The sequence below is a fragment of the Macrobrachium rosenbergii genome, chromosome 9 (genome assembly GCF_040412425.1).
Source record: "Macrobrachium rosenbergii isolate ZJJX-2024 chromosome 9, ASM4041242v1, whole genome shotgun sequence".
NCBI lineage: Eukaryota > Metazoa > Arthropoda > Malacostraca > Decapoda > Palaemonidae > Macrobrachium > Macrobrachium rosenbergii.
In genome coordinates this window covers 49898608-49917986 of record NC_089749.1, presented here as the reverse complement: position 1 = coordinate 49917986, position 19379 = coordinate 49898608, and the positions used below count along the sequence as shown (strand labels likewise).

The 19379-nt window shown below is 40.5% G+C and overlaps 1 protein-coding gene across 8 annotated transcripts in view; it reads left to right on the top strand.

Moving 5' to 3' along the window:
• Window positions 1–293: 293 nt before the first annotated feature.
• Window positions 294–19379, top strand: part of LOC136841775 (WD repeat-containing protein 89) — a 70034-nt gene continuing 50948 nt past the window's right edge. The window contains exons 1-5 of one of the 8 annotated variants that reach the window (XM_067109056.1): window positions 294–418; window positions 585–706; window positions 3901–4137; window positions 4312–4537; window positions 4828–5359. The gene's annotated coding sequence lies outside the window, so the exon portion shown is untranslated. Of the gene's footprint in view, window positions 498–584; window positions 707–3900; window positions 4138–4311; window positions 4538–4827; window positions 5360–10206; window positions 10230–19379 lie in introns of those variants that run through there. The other 7 variants (XM_067109059.1, XM_067109060.1, XM_067109061.1 and 4 more) reach the window with 7 other exon arrangements.

The following is a 19379-nucleotide window of genomic DNA, read 5'->3' as shown; positions in this document are numbered from 1 at the left end:
ACTGGAAAACGTTAAAGGAGGAAGAAAATAAACTGAAAATTTAGAATATTTTTCTACTTGATTGCTCAGCTTACAACGATATTTGTGGCATCTGTCAGCAACCTTGTAAGGAAGACAGAGAGTACACGATAGCTACTTATATTCAAAGATCTTTCCAGAGAGGAAACTGAACATAAATTTTTTATTAAAAAGCATCTGGAGCCATAGAGAAAATATACATAAATAAGCACGACCAAGGGCAAAGTAGAACGAACAAGAGGAGGAAATTCCCACCAGTACTAATACTACTATAAAAAAAAAATAGTATCCTTAATCGCCATAGATATAAGAGAGGAGGTAGAGCCGTTTCAAAGTCAAGCTCATATCCTACTACTACTACTACTACCGCTACTGCACACTGCACAGCAAGGACGTTAAGGTAAGAAAATTAAACTGGGAGGAACAGCGTCAAAGTGTCAATAAGATTCACAACAAAAGTAAAGCAATTGGAGCCAAAAGTATGTTTATAGGTATATAGTGTAAAATAAAGTGCTGCCAGAGGAGATGATATATTATATCAAGACTAATGAAGTTGTACTTTCCAGAGGTAGGCTACCGACGCTGCTACAACCTCCAGCGGTCCTGTAATTTTACGCCCGTGAAGGAGTCATTCGGGAATTAGGGATTTCGTTTATAGCAAAATTTTGTTTCCCAAGACAGGAAAAAGGTAAATGTATGAATCAACGTCGATCAATATGTTGTCATTTCTGTATAGCCTCAATACATGAGGCGCATGTATTTCCGAGTGCTTAGCCTGTCGTGTTTTCATGCATTTCAGACCATTAGCCGACCTTAGACATGGTTTCAAGCCATATGGCTTTTCGTATTTCTGCATAACAGTTCGGGGTAATTCTAAGCCGTACTTCCGCGGTAAGCTAGACTATGGCAATTGACGTTTTCCTATGTTATTTTACTTCCTTTACAAGAATTTAAAGATATATTGGTAATTCTAAGCCGGCTGTCTATGTAGCAATTGGCGTTTTCTATGTTATTTTACTTGCTTTACAAGAATTTAAAGTCATATTTTTTGTTGTAATTGACCTTTGAAGACTACACGAATTTATTTATGGCTAGTAGTAAACTGTAATTGACCTTTGAAGACTAAACTCCTCTAGGCACGACAGGGTAGATCTATGGGGTGTTTACAGGTTACAGTTTGGTCAATGACAGCTTAGTTACAGCACTATCTGTGGAGGGGATGTTCAGGGGCTCCGGCTTAGAATTACGATATATTTTGTTGGCGGCTGCCTTGAAGACTTAGATCTACCCTGTTTACAGGTTACAGTTTTGCTGTACTAGCTGTGGAGGGGATGGGGGCCTCGCTGGCTTAGATCTACCCTGTTCCGCACAACTTATTACCTTGGAAATTGATTTTTCTTATACTTTTAGTGTTGCTGATGATGTAGGTGTTGTTTAATGTCAGTCAACTTCTATTAATGTACAACTCTAACCAACAATGTTGGGGACCCTTTGGGAACGTGGGGTTTTGGGTAAGGGGAATCACAGGGAGAAAGCCAGGACTGCCATGTTGTTCTTATGGAACGTTTCCACACATACGAGTCATTAGGGAGCCATATGTTCAAGAAGGGATTGGTTTAGGAAACCTATTAGTAGATCTAAGCCGGCATTCTGCGGTGAGCTAGACTATGGCACTTGATGTTTTTCTATAGAATTTTACCTGATGAACATGAATTTAAAGTAATATTTTTTGCCCAGTTGTAATTAAGCTGTAATTTATCTTAGAGCTGTAGCTGACGGGAAAGGGGACCCGTTGGGAATCGGGGTTTTGGGTGGGATAAAACACTTTCGAGAATAGCCGACGGTAAGGGGGCCCCATTGAAAATTCAGGGTTTTGGGTGGGGTAAACAACTTGGGAAAAGGTTTGGCACCTTATTGTTGCATTTCCTGTTATATATGTCATTTGAAACTCGAAATACAAGCGTAAAAAAAAGGGCGAATAATTGGACAACAGGAGCCATTTCAAAGGCACTTTTATGTATTGCTTCTACTGCTGATTCCAGGCCCTATCACGCATGCGCGGTCTTACAGGGGAGCTTTCATTTCACCTGATGCCTCCAACTAAGAGAGTGGTTGGTTGGTTTTTGGGGGATGGCTGTACCCAATCAGTCCACGTTGCAATATTACCCCTACATTACGTTACACCTGAGTGGAGAATTTGGGCGATATATGCACTCAGTTACATGTATTCCTTTTCCTCAATTATTTTATAACCGTTTCCTATTTGCAGCATGATTTTACCTTATATAACTTACAATATTAATTTACAATTGACAACAGACACCTGAATTATGTTTATGGGGTAGGAGGAGAAGAGACTTACAGGACGTTTCGCTACCATTTTCTCCCAATGACGTTAAATCAAAGCTTGGCTGGGGTAATTCCGTTCATGACTGAGACACGATTATTTCCATGAGTACCGTCCAGATGTGATCATTTACATTGTCACCTATTTACATTGCACATTTTAACATTGTATTATCCGTGTCTGGAAAATCCACTTCCCTTAGGTTTCCATATTCGTTTCATATAACATTTTAACCCATAATATATTGTATATTATAAATTTGCAGATATTTAAATTGTTTCAATTACCAATGATGTTTCCTGATGGCACTTTTTTTTTCTGTTCTTATGACAACCTTTATTTTACATTAATATGATAACCTTTATTTTGTGTTCCCTTTTGACCTAGACTTATCCCCCTGGGCAAGTAACATCACAGCTGTTATTTTAAGTATCCTTTGAGGGTTATTTTTGGCACTTTTTTTCTTGTTCTTTTGACAACCTTTACCTTAGTATGATAACCTTTATTTTATGTTCCCTCTTGACCTATACCTAGCCCCTCTGGCAAGTAACATCATAACTTATTTTAAGTGTCCTTTAAGGGGGATTTTTACGTTTCTTTAAGGGGGGTCCAGGGAGGGCTTTGCCCCCCCGGCCAGGTAACACGTTCTGGTAGGTTAGGTTAGGTTAGGTGGGTTAGGTTAGTATAGTAACCTTGATTTTTTGTTTCTTTAGGCCCCCAGCCTGGTAACGCTTTCCCCTAGGTTAGGTTAGGTTAGGTGGGTTAGGTTAGTATGGTAACCTAAATTTTGTTTCCTTTAAGGGGGGATCGAGGGGGGCGAAGCCTCCCTGGCCAGGTAACACGTTCTTCTAGGTTAGGTTAGGTTATTAAGATAACCTTACTTTTATGTTTCCTTTATGGGGGTGGGTTATGTTAGCATGATAGCTATTATTTCATCATTTATTCTTAAACATTGTTTAACATTATACCTGTATGTTATATATGTGTATTCATACATGTTGATTACTATAACTGTTATTTCAACATTTATTACTAAACAGTATGCAGTATACCATTATACCTGTACATTATATATGTGTATGTATGTATTTATATATGTACATATGTATGTACTGTATGTATTAATGGATACTGCAAATGCATTACCGGGCCATATCATTTTCCTAGGCCCGTATACCCTTTCAAATGGGATTACTGCAACGTATTTAATCATATACAACATGGCTGACCTACTCCCTAATGTCACTTTTTCCGTTTTTCACCTTACCCCTTTCAATCCCTATATATTTACATTTGCGGAATATTTATTTACATTTACCATAATCTTTGTTTCCACCTATTTTATTACCTTACCACATGTAAAGTTATATCCTGCATGCTATGTGTCAACGGCCAGCAACCCACCATCCTCACCGTCAATGACAAATGTACACATTTACCCCCAACTCCATCCTTCCTACCCTGTTCCGTACGATCCACCCTCCCAAATTTCCTCCTGGCAAAGCCTCCCTTTATATTTTACCTCATTAACCCAGCACGATGGCGGACTGCACCATTGGAACCTCTCGCTCCTCAGAGCCTGTTACTAAGGAGACTTTGCCACGTACCTGTGAAAACTGCTACTTGAGTTATAAGGATTTCTCGGTCTATTACTCTGGACATTATGAACGGTTAATACAACTCTGCCAAGATCACGGCCTTTTGAGGAAACAGGCCTTTTGCCCTCATTGTGGCAAGGAGTGTAGACTTGACCTGCAGAAGAAGGGGTTCAGGTAACTTAGTTACACCTTACTTGTTGATTTTTACACCTAATCGCAATATACTTTTCAAACCTAATGTAGGTTAAACATTTCCTTAAACAGCTATACCATTAGATATGTACATTTACTATATTTTCATGTTTTGAAGGTTGTAACGAGTATTTTGCTTTCTTCTCTTACTTTCAGGTGCGACAGGTCGTATGCCCCATACCAGAGGAAGGCAAAGAAGAGGTGTAGTTACTACCTTTCATTGTTTAAGGGCACCTGGTTTTCTGGGTCCCTCCTGGATGCTGAGACTGCCCTGTTCTTTGCTTATATCTATGTTAGTGACTTCTTCAGTTACAAGATTGTGAGGACAGAACTTGGTTTAAGTGACGTTGCTATTAATGATTGGTCCAGCTACTCCAGGGAAGTAAGTTTTTTTTTTTTTATATATATATATTTTTTTTAGGTGGATGGTTTTATATTCAACGCACCACAGAGATTATTCCCCCCAACCATGCCTTTGTTCATTACCTAAATAACATCCACCTTATATTTCATAATTTCATTTTAGCGTTACCTTAATGTTAACAAACCTCACCCAAAATACAGAAGACTTTTTTCGCTGTTACATTTGTATGGCTTTCACCACAGCCACTATTTTGTTATATATACTTTACCCTGCTTTATTTACTTCCCTAACTGTACTTTTCATTTCAGGTCATAGTACACTGGTGCATCCGGCAGAAGAAGCAAATAGGTGGTCCCGGTACAATTGTCGAGATTGACGAAGCGAAGTTTGGCAAGCGAAAATATAATTTAGGTAAGATTGTTGAAGGCCAGTGGGTTTTTGGTGGCGTCTGCAGGCAGACCAGAGAGTTTTTTGTAGTGCCAGTTTGCGACAGAAGTAGTGCGGCATTGCTTGCTGTTATTAAGGAATACATTGTACCGGGGACCACTGTTGTATCTGATTGCTGGAGAGCCTATGGTTGCCTGGAGGACGAAGGCTACGTGCACTTAACTGTCAACCACTCCATAAACTTTGTGGACCCAGTAACCGGTGCCCATACAAATACTATTCAGAGGAGGTGGAGGGAACTTCGTGAGATGACGCCTAGGTACGGACAGAGGAGGTACAATTTCGTCGGGTACTTGGCAGTAGCTTATTTCAAGAAACACTTTCAAGACCCGAAGACGAGATTCCACGCGTTCATAAAGGCAGCAGCTGAATTGTACCCTCCACCCTTTTAAGGTAAAGTTCCCAAACTATGCTTCTTTATTATTAGTTAATTAGGTCAATTGTGTTTTGGTGTTACTAAGTTTGAGTACTTTTCATGTAGAAGTGTTATTATTTGTAGGGTAATTGTCATTTACCACCATATCTCTACCTAACAATCCTATGTCACTTTACCAGCTAGTATCTTCGGTGCCCTCCTCTCCCAGTGCTCCCTCTTCCCCATAGTGAACATAAGGCTCCCTGGTGGTTATGTATCCCCACACCCTCTACCAGAACTTAAACATGGTGACTTTCTTCACTGTTTACGTTTCTTCGCCTTGACCGAAAGCTTCAAACAGTGTCCAGTCGAGCTAGACTATAGGAGTTGACATTTTTCTATGTTATTTTACTTGCTTTACAAGAGTTTAAGGTAATATCTTGCCGGTCGGCAAACTGTAGTTTACCTTTGAACTGTATACTTCACGCAGGAGACCCGTTGGTACCGTCGTGTAGTCTTCAAAGGTCAGTTACAGTTTAGTTACAACAGGCAGACAAAATATTACTATAAATTCTTGTAAAGCAAATAAAATAACATAGGAAAACGTCAGTTGCCATAGTCTAGCTCACCGCGGAACACCAGCTTAGAATTACCGAATCTCGTCTTCGGGTCTTGAAAGTGTATCTTGAAATAAGCTAATGCCAAGTACCCGATGAAGTTGTACCTCTTCCGTCCGTACCTAGGCGTCGTCTCACGAAGTTCCCTCCACCTCCTCTGAATAGTATTTGTATGGGCACCGGTTACTGGGTCCACAAAGTTCATGGAGTGGTTGACGGTTAAGTGCACGTAGCCTTCGTCCTCTAGACAATCATAAGCTCTCCAGCAATCAGATACAACAGTGGTCCCCGGTACAATGTACAGGCAGTCCCCGGTTTATGACAGGTCCGGCTTAGGACGTTCCGAGGTTACGACGCTTTTCAAATATATTCATCAGAAATTATTTCCGGTTTACGACGCATATTCCGGGGTTACGATGTGTCGTACGCCAATCCGATGGAAGAAATATGGCTCCAAAACGGCAGAATAATCATAATTTGAAGGTTATTTTGATGAAAAACTCAATAAAAATGCAGTTTACATCATTTTCAATATTTTCAATGCACCCAAAGCATTAAAAGTAAGGTTTTCTTATGATTTTCGACGATTTTTCGGTTTACGACGATTTTCGGTTTACGACGCGGCATAAAAACGGAACCCCCGTCGTAAAATGGGGACTGCCTACTCCTTAATAACGGCAAGCAAAGTCGCACTACCTCTGTCGTCAACTGGAACCATGAAAAACTCTCTGGTCTGCCTGCAGACGCCGCCAAAAACCCACTGGCCTTCAACAATATTACCTACATTATATTTTCACGTGCCAAACTTCACTTCGTCAATCTCGACAATTGTACTGGGACCACCTATTTGCTTCTTCTGCCGGATGCACCAATGTACTATGACCTGAAATGAAAAGTACAGTTAGGGAAGTAAATAAAGCAGGGTAAAGTATATATAACAAAATAGTGGCTGTGGTGAAGGCCATACAAATGTAACAGCGAAAAAAGTAAAGTCTTCTGTATTTTGGGTGAGGTTTGTTAATGTTAAGGTAATGCTAAAATGAAATATAAGGTGGATGTTATTTAGGTAATGAACAAAGGCACGGTTGGGGGGAATAATCTCTGGTGCGTTGAATATAAAACCATCCACCTAAAAAAAAAAAATATATAAAAAAAAAACTTACTTCCCTGGAGTAGCTGGACCAATCATTAATAGCAACATCACTTAAACCAAGTTCTGTCCTCACAATCCTGTAATTGAAGAAGTCACTAACATAGATGTAAGCAAAGAACAGGGCAGTCTCAGCATCCAGGAGGGACCCAGAAAACCAGGTGCCCTTAAACAATGAAAGGTAGTAATTACACCTCTTCTTTGTCGTCCTCTGGTATGGGGCATACGACCTGTCGCACCTGAAAGTAAGAGAAGAAAGCAAAATACTCGTTACAACCTTCAAAACATGAAAATATAGTGAACATACATATCTAATGGTATAGCTGTTTAAGGAAATGTTTAACCTGCATTAGGTTTGAAAAGTATATTGCGATTAGGTGTAAAAATCAACAAGTAAGGTGTAACTAAGTTACCTGAATCCCTTCTTCTGCAGGTCAAGTCTACACTCCTTGCCACAATGAGGGAAAAAGGCCATGATCTTGGCAGAGTTGTATTAACTGTTCATAATGCCCAGAGTAATATGCAGGGAAATCCTTATAACTCAAGTAGCAGTTTTCACAGGTACGTGGCAAAGTCTCCTTACTAACATGCTTGGAGGAGCGAGAGGTTCCAGGGATGCAGTCTGCCATCGTGCTGGATTGATGAGTGAGGTAAAATATAAAGGGAGGCATTGCCAGGAGGAAATTGTGGGAGGGTGGATCGTACGGAACAGGGTAGGAAGGATGGAGTTGGGGGTTAAATGTGTAAGTTTGTCATTGGCGGTGAGGATGGTGGGTTGCCGGCCGTTGACACGTAGCATACGGGACATAACATTGCGGGTGGTAAGGGTAATAAAACAGTTGGAAACGAAGATTATGGTAAATGTAAATAAACATTCCGCAAATGTAAATATATAGGGATTGAAAGAGGTAAGGAGAACAACAGAAAAAGTGACATTAGGGAGTAGGTCAACCATGTTGTACAGTATATGATTAAAGACGTTGCAGTAATCCCATTTGAAAGGGTATACGGGCCTAAGAAAATGGTATGGCCCAGTCATGCACCTGCAGTATCCATTAATACATACATACCTACATACATACATATGTACATTATAAATGTATACAGTACATACATATATAACGTACAGGTTATAATGGTATACTGTATACTGTTTAGTAATAAATGTTGAAATAACAGTTATAGTAATCAACTGTATGAATACACATATACTGTATAAAATACAGGTATAATGGTATACAGTGTTTAAGAATAAATTATGATATGATAGTTATTTTGGTTATAATTATCTCTCTTTATAAACCTTATTTGTATAGTGTTAGGTTTTGTTCCCAGTGTTGATATTCCTGGTATGTCACACTTATCAAGTAAACAGTGTAAATTATTAGGTTGGTACTGTATTGTTTTGTATGACAACCTAAAAAAAAAAAGGTTATCATACTGACCCCTTAAAGAAAGCATAAAATTAAGGTTATCATACTAACATAACCCACCTTAAAGGAAACATAAAAGTAAGGTTATCTTAATAACCTAACCTAACCTAACCTAGAAGAATGTGTTACCTGGCCAGGGAGGCTTTGCCCCCCTGGAGTCCCCCTTAAAGGAAACATAAAATTACGGTTACCATACTAACCTAACCTAGGGGAAAGTGTTACCTGGCCAGGGGGCAAAGCCCCCCCTGGACCCCCCCTTAAAGGACACTTAAAATAGTTATGATGTTACTTGCCAGAGGGGCTAGGTCTAGGTGAAAAAGGAACATAAAATAAAGGTTATCATACAAAGGTAAAGGTTGTCAAAAGAACAGGAAAAAAGTGCCAAAAATAACCCATAAAGGACACTTAAAATAACAGCTGGTTGTTACTTGCCAAGGGAGCTAGGTCTAGGTCAAAAGGGAACATAAAATAAAGGTTATCATACTAAGGTAAAATAAAGGTTGTCATAAGAACAGGAAAAAAAAGTGCCATCAGGAAACATCGTTGGTAATTGAAACAATTTATATTTTGCAAATTTATAATATAAAATATATTAGGGGTTAAAATGTTATATGAAACGAATAAGGAAACCAAAGGGAAGTGGATTTTCCGGACACAGATAATATGTTGTTAAAACGTGCAATGTAAATAGGTGACAATGGAAATGATCACGTCTGGACGGTATTCATGGTAATAATCGTGTCTCAGTCATGAATGGAATTACCCCAACCAAACTTCGATTTAACGTCACTGAGAGAAAATGGTAGCAAAACGTCCTGTAAGTCTCTACTCCTACCCCATAAACATAATTCATGTGTCTGTTGTCAATTGTAAATTAATATTGTAAGTTATATAAGGTAAAATCATGCTGCTGGGAGACGTCAATGTATATATGAACGGACAAGTATTAGAAGAAGGTTACGGGCATAAGCTACAAGGAATAGGAAACGGTTATAAAATAATTGAGGAAAAGGAACACCTGTAACTGAGTGCATATATCCCCCAAATTCTCCACTCGGGTGTAACATAATGTAGGGGTAACATTGCAATGTGATTGGTTGGGTACGGCCATCCCCCAAAAAACCCACCAACCACTCTCTTAGTTGGAGGCATCGGGTGAACCGAAAGCTCCCTTGTAAGACTGCGCATGCGTGTTAGGGCCTGGAATCAGCAGTAGTAGTAATACATGAAATGTGCCTTTGAAACGGCTCCTGTTGTCCATTTATTAGCCCTTTTTTTTACGCTTGTATTTCGTGTGTCAAATGACATATATAACAGGAAATGCAACAATAAGGTGTCCAACCTTTTCCCAAGTTATTTACCCCACCCAAAACCCTGAATTCTCAATGGGTCCCCCTTATCGTTAGCTATTCTTGAAAGTGTTTTACCCCACGCTTGTGGGGTAAAACAAAACCCCGATTCCCAACGTGTCCCTTTTACTGTCAGCTAAGTTCTGAGGTAAATTACAGCTTAATTACAGCTGGGTGAAAAAAATATTACTTTAAAAGTTCTTGTTCACCAGGTAAAATTCTATAGAAAAACGTCAGCTGCCATAGTCTAGCTCGCCACGGAATGCTGGCTTAGATCTACCCAAGATTCCACGATTTGTAAAGGTGGCAGCTGAGTTGTACCCTCCACCCCTTTAAGATGAGGTTCCCAAACTATACAGGTACTCCTTTATTATTAGTTAGTTAGGTCAGTTATGTTTTGATGTTACTTAGTTTTAGTACTTTTCATGTAGAAGTGTTATTATTTCTTAGGTAATTGTTATTTACCACCATATCTCTACCTAATGATCCTGCATCACTTTACCAACTCGTACCTTCTGTGCCCTCCTCCCCCAGTACCCCACCTTCCCCGTAGTGAACATATGGCTCCCTGGTGGTTGCATATCCCACACCCTCTACCAGAACTTAAACATGGTGACTTTGTTTACCGTTTACATTTCTTCGCCCCAATCGAAAGCTTTGAATAGTGCCCAGTCCAACTAGACTATGGCAGTTGACATTTTTCTATGTTATTTTACTTGCTTTACAAGAGTTTAAGTCATATTTTGCCAGTCGGCTGTAGTGTTGATACCGTCGTGTAGTCTTCAAAGGTCAATTACAGTTTAGTTACAGCTGGCCGACAAAATATTACTTTAAATTCTTGTAAAGTAAGTAAATTAACATAGGAAAACATCAATTGCCACAGTCTAGCTCACCGCGGAACACCGGCTTAGAATTACTCCAAAATATAGAATAAGTTTATTTCCAAGGTAATACCCCAGGTGGAGCTGTTCTGTAGTCCTACTGTTATTTGGACATCAATGGGAAAGAACACCAAAAATGAGTAAGTTGTGCCAACATCCATAGGTTAGGCTAGGCTAGGCTAGTCATCTGGCAAAATAAATATGTAAATAATAGGATAGCCTGAGCATTCGGAAAAGGAAACGGCAAAACTGAAGACTACTATAGTGGCCTGGTTCCCACCAGTTGCTGACCAGAATATGTACCATTTTGTTTACGTATTTACATTCATCCTCAAGGGGCTGATAGTAAACACAGCCCCCATTTTGCATATAAACTAGGCTAGTAGGCTATTTACTGAACGAGAGGGACACAATAGTTGGTCCCCAGTTTTACCAAGGAAACATTTTGTAGATACCAGTAACTGATTTTTCCACAGAATTTTTTGTTCAGTAGAATTGTTGGTGTTCTGAATGGTTCTGGTCTCTTATTTCATTCACTCCTCCTCTTTGTCTCTGTCCCCCTAAAAATTCAACAAATTAGATCTAGATTTTCAGCATAAAATCAACACAGTAATAATTTTTAAAAAGATGAATGAAAACAATATTTAAAAAGATAAATGAAAACAAGAAGAAGCCTCTTAACTTACCTAACTTCGGGCACTGGGTCCTAACCAGAAGCAGGACTCCTTTAGTCTAACCTATGCCCAAGAACCCTAACTCATATAGATACTGTACCCAACAATGCAGCCTGTTGATTTTAATTCCTAAACATTTTGGTCATTATTAAGTAGCAAAGATAGTAATAGTGTATAAGAGAAAGCTCAGAAAGCCCTATTAAAATGGTGTTAAATACTGCTCCATTGCTGATGATCAATTCTTAATAAGCAGTATCAATTCTTAGTAATGTGCATACAGTACTAAATAAATTTAACCCAGAAAATACACGATTCATGTCTAGGCTAAACTGTATGTCCTAAGTAGCCTTTCAGCATAGCCTAAAGCACAAATGTTCATTAAGAGGGAGGGATCATACTCTTACCCTTATGACGTAGATCATTTGATCTCGCCTGACCTAGAGGCTTTCCTCTCTAAATAGTTGCCCTTCCCCTTTCCCCTCTAAATAGCTACAACCCCCCCCACTTTCCCCTACCAGCACCAACTTAACCTAGAGCACCATAAGTCAGAGTAAAATAAAAGGATTCATCCTAATATCCCCTAGCTTTGCCATCCCTAACCTAAACTAAAATTGCCAGAGTATCAGCTCCTCCTTGACCAAGAGGCTCCCCAATACACCCAACATATTTATCATACCATGATCAGTAACATTTCATTTCACTACACTTAGTTCCAAAATTAACTACAGATACTTTTGTTGGTAAGCTCATTTCTCAGTTTTGTTTTGGTTTGCCAGTGCAGAGTCTCTTCTAAAACAAAGAGACACTTGAATGGTAGTTTATTGTAATACATGTATATGTAGGCTAAATAGTATTTGTTCCTACAAAGTATACAGACCTTTGTCTTACATAGGAATCTCCAAAGCACAAGCTGGTTCAGTTGTTGAGACTGTTGACAGTTAGTTATAGGTAAATGTGGTGACTGCAGCAAGGGAGTTCGAGCCACTCACCTGGCTGATCATAGTACTCATTTTGGTTTCCTTATATGTGCAGCCACTTTTGTAATATTTTTTTATTGTTGTATGGGTGAACAGAGATGTCTTTTTGATTGTGCTTAAGTCTGGGATTGTGGCCAAAATTAGGTCATACTTGCTGAGTTGGTGTCATGTGTTGGTGTTTTTGTGGAAGGTTCATGTCCCCTCATGATATTGATCATTATGTATTTTGTGCCTTTGCACAGGCCAGAATTGTTATAAGGGCCCACCATGCCAGGAGTGCAAAAGATGACTGGCTGCCTAGTTCAGCTCCAAATAGAAGCCCACTAAGGTGCATTATGCTTTGTCAGGGATTAGGAGTGTGATGCACCTCCCTTCACTCTACGGCTCTTCAGTTTATTGTCACACTAGGCCACGTTGCCAGAATAGCTAGGCTAGGCTGACTCTCCCTTCCCTTTGTATTGCATGGGCTAGCCTTGAACAGGAACTCAACCAGCAAGACCTTGGCTAGGCACAGTAATGTTATTTATCGCTTTTTATTCTGACCATTGGATATGGCAAGTTTACTATTTTACTTTCCTTCATAACATTCTTTACTCTCAGTGATTTACCCTTGAAAAATAGCTGTAAATCCCTTTAAAAGTCTCAACAAATTACCTTTTAGGAGTTACACTTTTCATAGACATCATGATGTCCAGGCATGGGCTGCCTATGTTACACTAATTGATAAATGTTACTTGGAAACCTAGGGCAAACCTTTCATAATACTGTAGAATGCTGACTAATGACTAAGGCTATTCTACAAAGTAACAATACCAACTTAGCCTAAATTGCACAAAAGTTTGAATAACTTGTCATAGTACACCACACAATTTAGCTATTGACGGTAATGGATAACTTCGATACTGCAGCATCATCACAAAGGCATAGGTAACATGCACCTGTAGTACAAACATCAGATATCATTCTAAGCATGCAGATTTTTATTTTATCACATTTCCTGCATTGTAAATACCCATGATAATTCTTCTTGATATTAAAAATAACAAATAAGCATTTCAGTAACATCTTATGCTGATAAAATCCACTGTATTTATCAGTTTCACTCTAAGATGTGGACATTTACATACATCTTAATCTTGAGACCAAATTCAAAGTAGATATCAGTGGTTCTAGTAGGTCTTGTAAGCAGTGAAGAGAAAGAAAACTTCGACCTGGTTTATGATTATTCATACGTGAAACAGTGAGTTATGGAATGGAGACATGTCATGGTTCTGAAACTTGAATCTGGGATGTGTTTTCATATTTGTCCAGTGCTGTCAGTGTGTGCCCATGCAACAGCCGCTTCTGTGCATTTACAGCATTTGTGACCAGTATCCCTCTAGTTATTTGGTCATTGAGTTGGCTTTATGCACACTTGGTACAGATATCAGAAACACATTGCAAACTGTTTTTGGGTCTTATTCCCCTGTAGATACCGATCAGCCATGCTGCATTGCATCTTGCACAGTTCCAACATTATCATTTGTTGAACATGTGCTTGAACTTATAAGAAGTCATAGTATTGGTGAGTGTTTTTAGCGGACCTTTACCGTGTTCTCCCCAAAACTTGGGCTTTAACCCTTGCTTGGACCTTTATTGTGTGATTCTTAGCTTCAGAGCAACATATTTTATACCATTTTTGTTTGGTAGCTTATTTGTTACCAACTAAGAATTTATTTAGGAAAGGATGATTGCTCTTTTTCCTTTAACTTGTGCTTTAAAGACTTCCTGTAGGGAAGTCTTTTGTCCTTTTATTTCACTGGGACACCCATATTAGTCATCCCCTTGGGATATGGTTATGAGTTTTCAGGTACTGAGCACCCCTTTATGTTTTTGTAGTGCAATCTTCATAGTCACTTTCTTGTCTCACTTTGAAACAGAGATTTGAGTCGTTAGAGAGTTTGTTTTGGGCAGTCCAGACTAAACTTGAACCTCTTTGTGGATTAGCCTGTCATTTTCCTTTGGCTGTGCAGAGTTGGAAAGATTTTCCTTGCATGTTAGGGATTTTTTGTTCTGAAGCATCCATCTGGCTTCACACCTGACTCATCAGAGAAGTGCTCCCCGAGGTGTTATTCCACTTGGTCTTTTTCTGGCCTAGCTAGCTCTTGCTCTTCCTTCCATGTTTGTGAGTGAATTCCCACATTCTTCACATTCAGATTGATCCCAGATGCCTTCTTTTTCTCTCTGTGGTGTTAATTGTTTCTTTAGCTGCCTTAGCAAAAGGATCAAGCGAGCCCCATTTGGTAAGCCTTTGCAGGGTGTTTTGTTACTGTTCTCCTCAGAAAGAATATAGTAATTTAACCAATCTTCCCTCTTTTCAGGCCATGGTTTTGACTGCAGGAGGGGGAGAGGCATACTCTCCCCTTGGCTGATAGCTACCTTCATTCCATAGGGTTTCTGTTGGGTACTTTCATACCCTTATTGATCCGGTCCTTGGAGTGGTAGAGTTTCATCAGGATTTGCCTTTCTAATTTACAACTTCCAAGAGGTGGCAGGTGTTTCATTGTTCCCATGATGCTATTCTTCTGTTCCTGAAAATGACCAAGAGCTGATACTGGTTCCCTGAAGTCATCCTTTATTTGGTTATTATTATGGGAGGGGAGGTGGATAGGGCTTTCTTTCTCCTTTACTTTGGAACAAGATTTTTTTATATATACTTCCCAAGTAATTACAGAGCTATCAATTTATAGTAACCGGCAGCTAAAATTTGAAAATTCGTGGTAGCGATTCTTTTGCTTTGTTTCTGGTGTAAGTAACTAGCCGTGCCCACTTTCAGGGAAGGAGAGGACAACAACACAGCAGTGAGTTTCAATTTATTTCTGCCGGCTTCCGACGAAGGTTGTGAGCAGCAGCTTAATTTTTGGAATTCGTAGACTTTACTGGTTATCCTGAATTTATCAGTGAAATATTTTGGATTCTTTTGGTAGCCTTTCGGCATTTATTTAGTCAGGTTTCTTATTGAAGACAATTTTTCAGAATTTGGACTTGTCATTTCACTTTTGAGGTTTAGTTAGTCAACTTATTACCAACAATGTCTGATGTAAGTATGATTAGCACTTGTTATTGCAGCGAGGGCTGCAATACGAGGTTGACTTCTGCCAAATATGACTTTGGGTTGCAGGGGTCAAGTTTGTTCATTAGATCTGACTTGTGCTGAATGTGTCGACTGGGACCCTAGACAATGGAAAGTACTGACCTCGCCTTTCCAAATTGGAAAGAGATAGAAAGAGGAAAGCGACCGCTAGGGGTGACACGTCATTAGCTAGCCAGAAATCTTTGAAGTCTTCCTCTGATGTTCCTGTTATTTCTGTACCCAGCTCCCATACTTCTAACCCTAGTGCTATTGCCATCCTAGAAGCAAAGTTTCATTGTAAGTTTGAGTTCTTGGTGAACTCTATGGCCCAATCATGGGATTCAGTTCGTGCGCTTATGGTCCTTGAAAAAAGTGCTCACAGTGAAGTGTTAGTGGAGGAACTGCTGTCCGTCCCGTCGATTATCCTAGGCAAAGGTCCCTGACATACTCCCCAACACGTGGGAGAAGTCATACCAGAGGCTTACTTCTGCTTATGCAGCTCTCGTATGTTTTCTTCTTTGAAGTTTTCTTAATTTCTTCTCACCAGTGGCCCCATCTTCTCCAGCTTCCACCTTCCAGTTGAGCAGTCTATCTATAGAGTCGTCCAAGCTTCCTCAAATGGTGCTCTCTACTTCGGCTAGGAAGGCTATGAACAAAGTTGAGTGCTGGTTAGCAGACAAGAGAGAGCAAGGAAGAGCTGCGTTCTGCTGTCCCCCTTTGCATTTGTTGTGAAGAAGATACTCTTACTATGCTACCGGAGAAGCTCCTCCCAGGGGGACTTCTTGGGTCTCATTGAGTCCTCTCGTAGGTTGGCGTTTGTTCTTGAGAGTTAGTCTCCACCTATTCAGTGGGCATCTTGAAGAAAAGAGAACTTTGGTGCTCTTCTACCTCAAAAGGGGTTGTGTCATCACAGAAGTTGGCCCTGCTCTTCTCCCCCCTAGTATGTGACTTCCTTTTTCCACAGTCGGTGGTTAATGGGATCACCTCAGACTTACAAAAGAAGTCTACACAGGACCTCTTATTGCAGTCCTCTGAATGTTCTAGGGAGATTCCCTGTTTCAGTCCAGACCAAGAGCGGACGTCCATTTCTCTTCCAAAGCCATCAAGAAACCATCAACCAGACCTGCCTCCAAGAAGTGAGGACAGTATTCCCCGTGCAACAGTAGGTGCCAGGCTCCTTCATTTTTGGGAGGAGTAGAGCAAGAGAGGAGCAGAGCAGTGGGTCATAGAAGTTCTCAAGAAAGGCTACTCTATTCTGTTCAAAGAATATCTGCCCTTAGTCAAGAAGCCCATTGCCTTGACTGCTTACCCAATAGGCTCAAGAAGGTTTTCTGCCCAATTGAAAGAAGTTTCATCCCTTCTTCAAAAAAGGGCAATAGAGATAGTCACTGATGTAGAATCAGAGGGTTTTACAATCACCTCTTTGTGGTTCCAGAGTCTTCAAGAGGATGGAGACCAGTGTTACATGTCAGCGCTCTGAATATCTTCATACAGAAGGCAAATTCAGAATGGAGACAAATCGCTCAATTCTTGCATCCATTCATCAAGGGGACTGGATGGTCTCCATAGACATGCAAGATGCTTACTTCCATGTCCCCATACATCCAGACTCGAGGAAGTACCTCAGATTCATTTTCGGGACCAGATCTTTCAGTTTTGGGCCCTATGCTTCGGACTTTCAACGGTCCCTCAAGTTTTTACCCACGTTCTTGCTCCTATAGCGGCTTGGCTCCATCTCATGGGTGTCAACATTGCGCTCTGCTTGGACGACTGGCTCATTTACTCTCCAACGAAGGAATGTTGCACGTGGGGCATTCAAAAGACCCTTCTTTTAGCACAGGAGTTGGGACTGTTGATCAGTCTTCAGATGTCTCAACTGGTTCCATCTCAACAGATAGTATGTTTGGGAATGACCCTGAATTCTCTTCTTTTTCAGGCTTTTCCATTCCCCAAGAGGGTGGAATCCTGTCTAAGAACAATAGACGAATTTCTCTCTCTGCAGACTTGTTCAGCCATCAAGTAGATGAGTCTCCTCAGGATGCTGGCCTCCATCAAGCAGTTTGTCTCCCTGGAGAGGCTGCACATGAGTCCTTCAGGTTTTTCTTAGAGACAACTGGGACAGAAAAAAGCATCCAGACTTGCTCATTTTTCAGGTAACCCAGGACATCAAGAAGCACCTGCTTTGGTGGAGGTCCGAAGACAGGTTGCTAGAAGGAGGGTCCCTTTTTCCTCAGAACCCCGACCTGAGCTTCTATGCAGATGCGTCCGACTTAGGTTGGGGAGCTCTCCAGGGGGACAAGGAAGTCTCAAGGATGTGGTCACAGGAACAGAGGAGCTGGCACATAAATGTGAGAGAACGAAAGCAATCAGTCTGTGATTGCAAGCCTTCGCATCGGAAGTTCAAAGGAAGATCATTCCTTCTCCCTTTGTGAGGCAGCAAGGGACCTCTTCTTTGGGCGAATCAGAACCAGACAACAATAGTAACCAGATTTGTGTAAGGCAAACTGAATGTTCTAGTGGAGCAACTAAGTTGCGGCAACCAAGTGACACCCACAGAATGGACTTTGGATCCATTGGTCTGCCTAGACCTTTGGAAATCGTGGGAAGGCTGATGCTAGACCTATTCATGTCCTCCAAAAACCACCATCTTCCTCTTTACTGTTCCCCAGTACCGGATCCCTAAGCATGGGCAACGGATGCCATGCTTCTAGACTGATCCGACAAGGACCTTTATGCCTTCCCTCCTTTTGGAATAATAAGGGAAGTAATAAACAAGTTCCAGTCTCACAAGAATGCCTCAGTGATCCTCATAGCCCCATTTTGGCTGCTGAGGGAATGGTTCCTGGACCTGATAAGCCTCCTAGTCGACTTCCCAAGAAAGCTTCTCAGACATCCCCATCTCAGGCGATTCCATCAAGGGTTATCTATGCTAGCTCTGACAAGGTACAAACTTTTAAGAAGCTCCTCAGAGCTAAAGGCTTTTTGAGAGCAGCTTCAGAAGCTATCTCAAAATGTAAGTGGAAGTCATTTTCTAATGTCTACCAAACAAGTGGGCTATTTTCTGCACTTTGTGCAAAAGAAATCACATCTCTTCTTCTAAAACATCTGTGACTGTGACAGAGATTGCTGATTTTTTTTGTTGTTTCTGAGAACTTCTAGGGGCGTATCCTCTTCAACTATTAAGGGCTACAGAGCTATGCTGAGCTCTGTCTTCAGATATAGAGGCCTGGATCTTTCCTCGAATCAGGACTTATCTGATCTTATTTTAAATCTTTCGACACTATTAAACAAAAGGATATACGGAAAGTGTCGTGGAACTTAGACGTAGCCCTTAATGGATTTCCGGTCCACCTTTCGAACCTCTTGGCTCTGCTTCGTTAAAGGATGTGACCAAAAAGACCCACTTCCCAGTAGCCTTAGCTACAGCCAAGAGAGTAAACGAGATTCAGGCTCTTGATAAAAGAATCTGGTTTTTAATGTAGATGCGATATGTTCCTACACCCTATGTTTTCTCACAAAGAATGAGAATCCGTCGAAACCTTGGCATCTCTCATTAAGCATTAAGAATCTAATACAGGTAGTAGGTTCAGAAGATGAAGAGAGATTCCTTTGTCCAATGAGGGCACTTAAGTTCTACCTCCATAAGACGGACAAAATAAGAGGTCCTTCCAGTAACGTGTTTGGTGAAGAACCCCTCGCGACACTATTTCTTCCTAAGAGATCTCATTGTGAGGCACATTCCCAAGTAGGAGAAGGACTTCTACCTGTTTTGAAAGTGAGAGCTCACGAGGTCAGGGCTGTGGCGACGTTATTAGCATTTAAATATAACCTTTCTCTTTCTCCCATTCTCCAATCTACATATTGG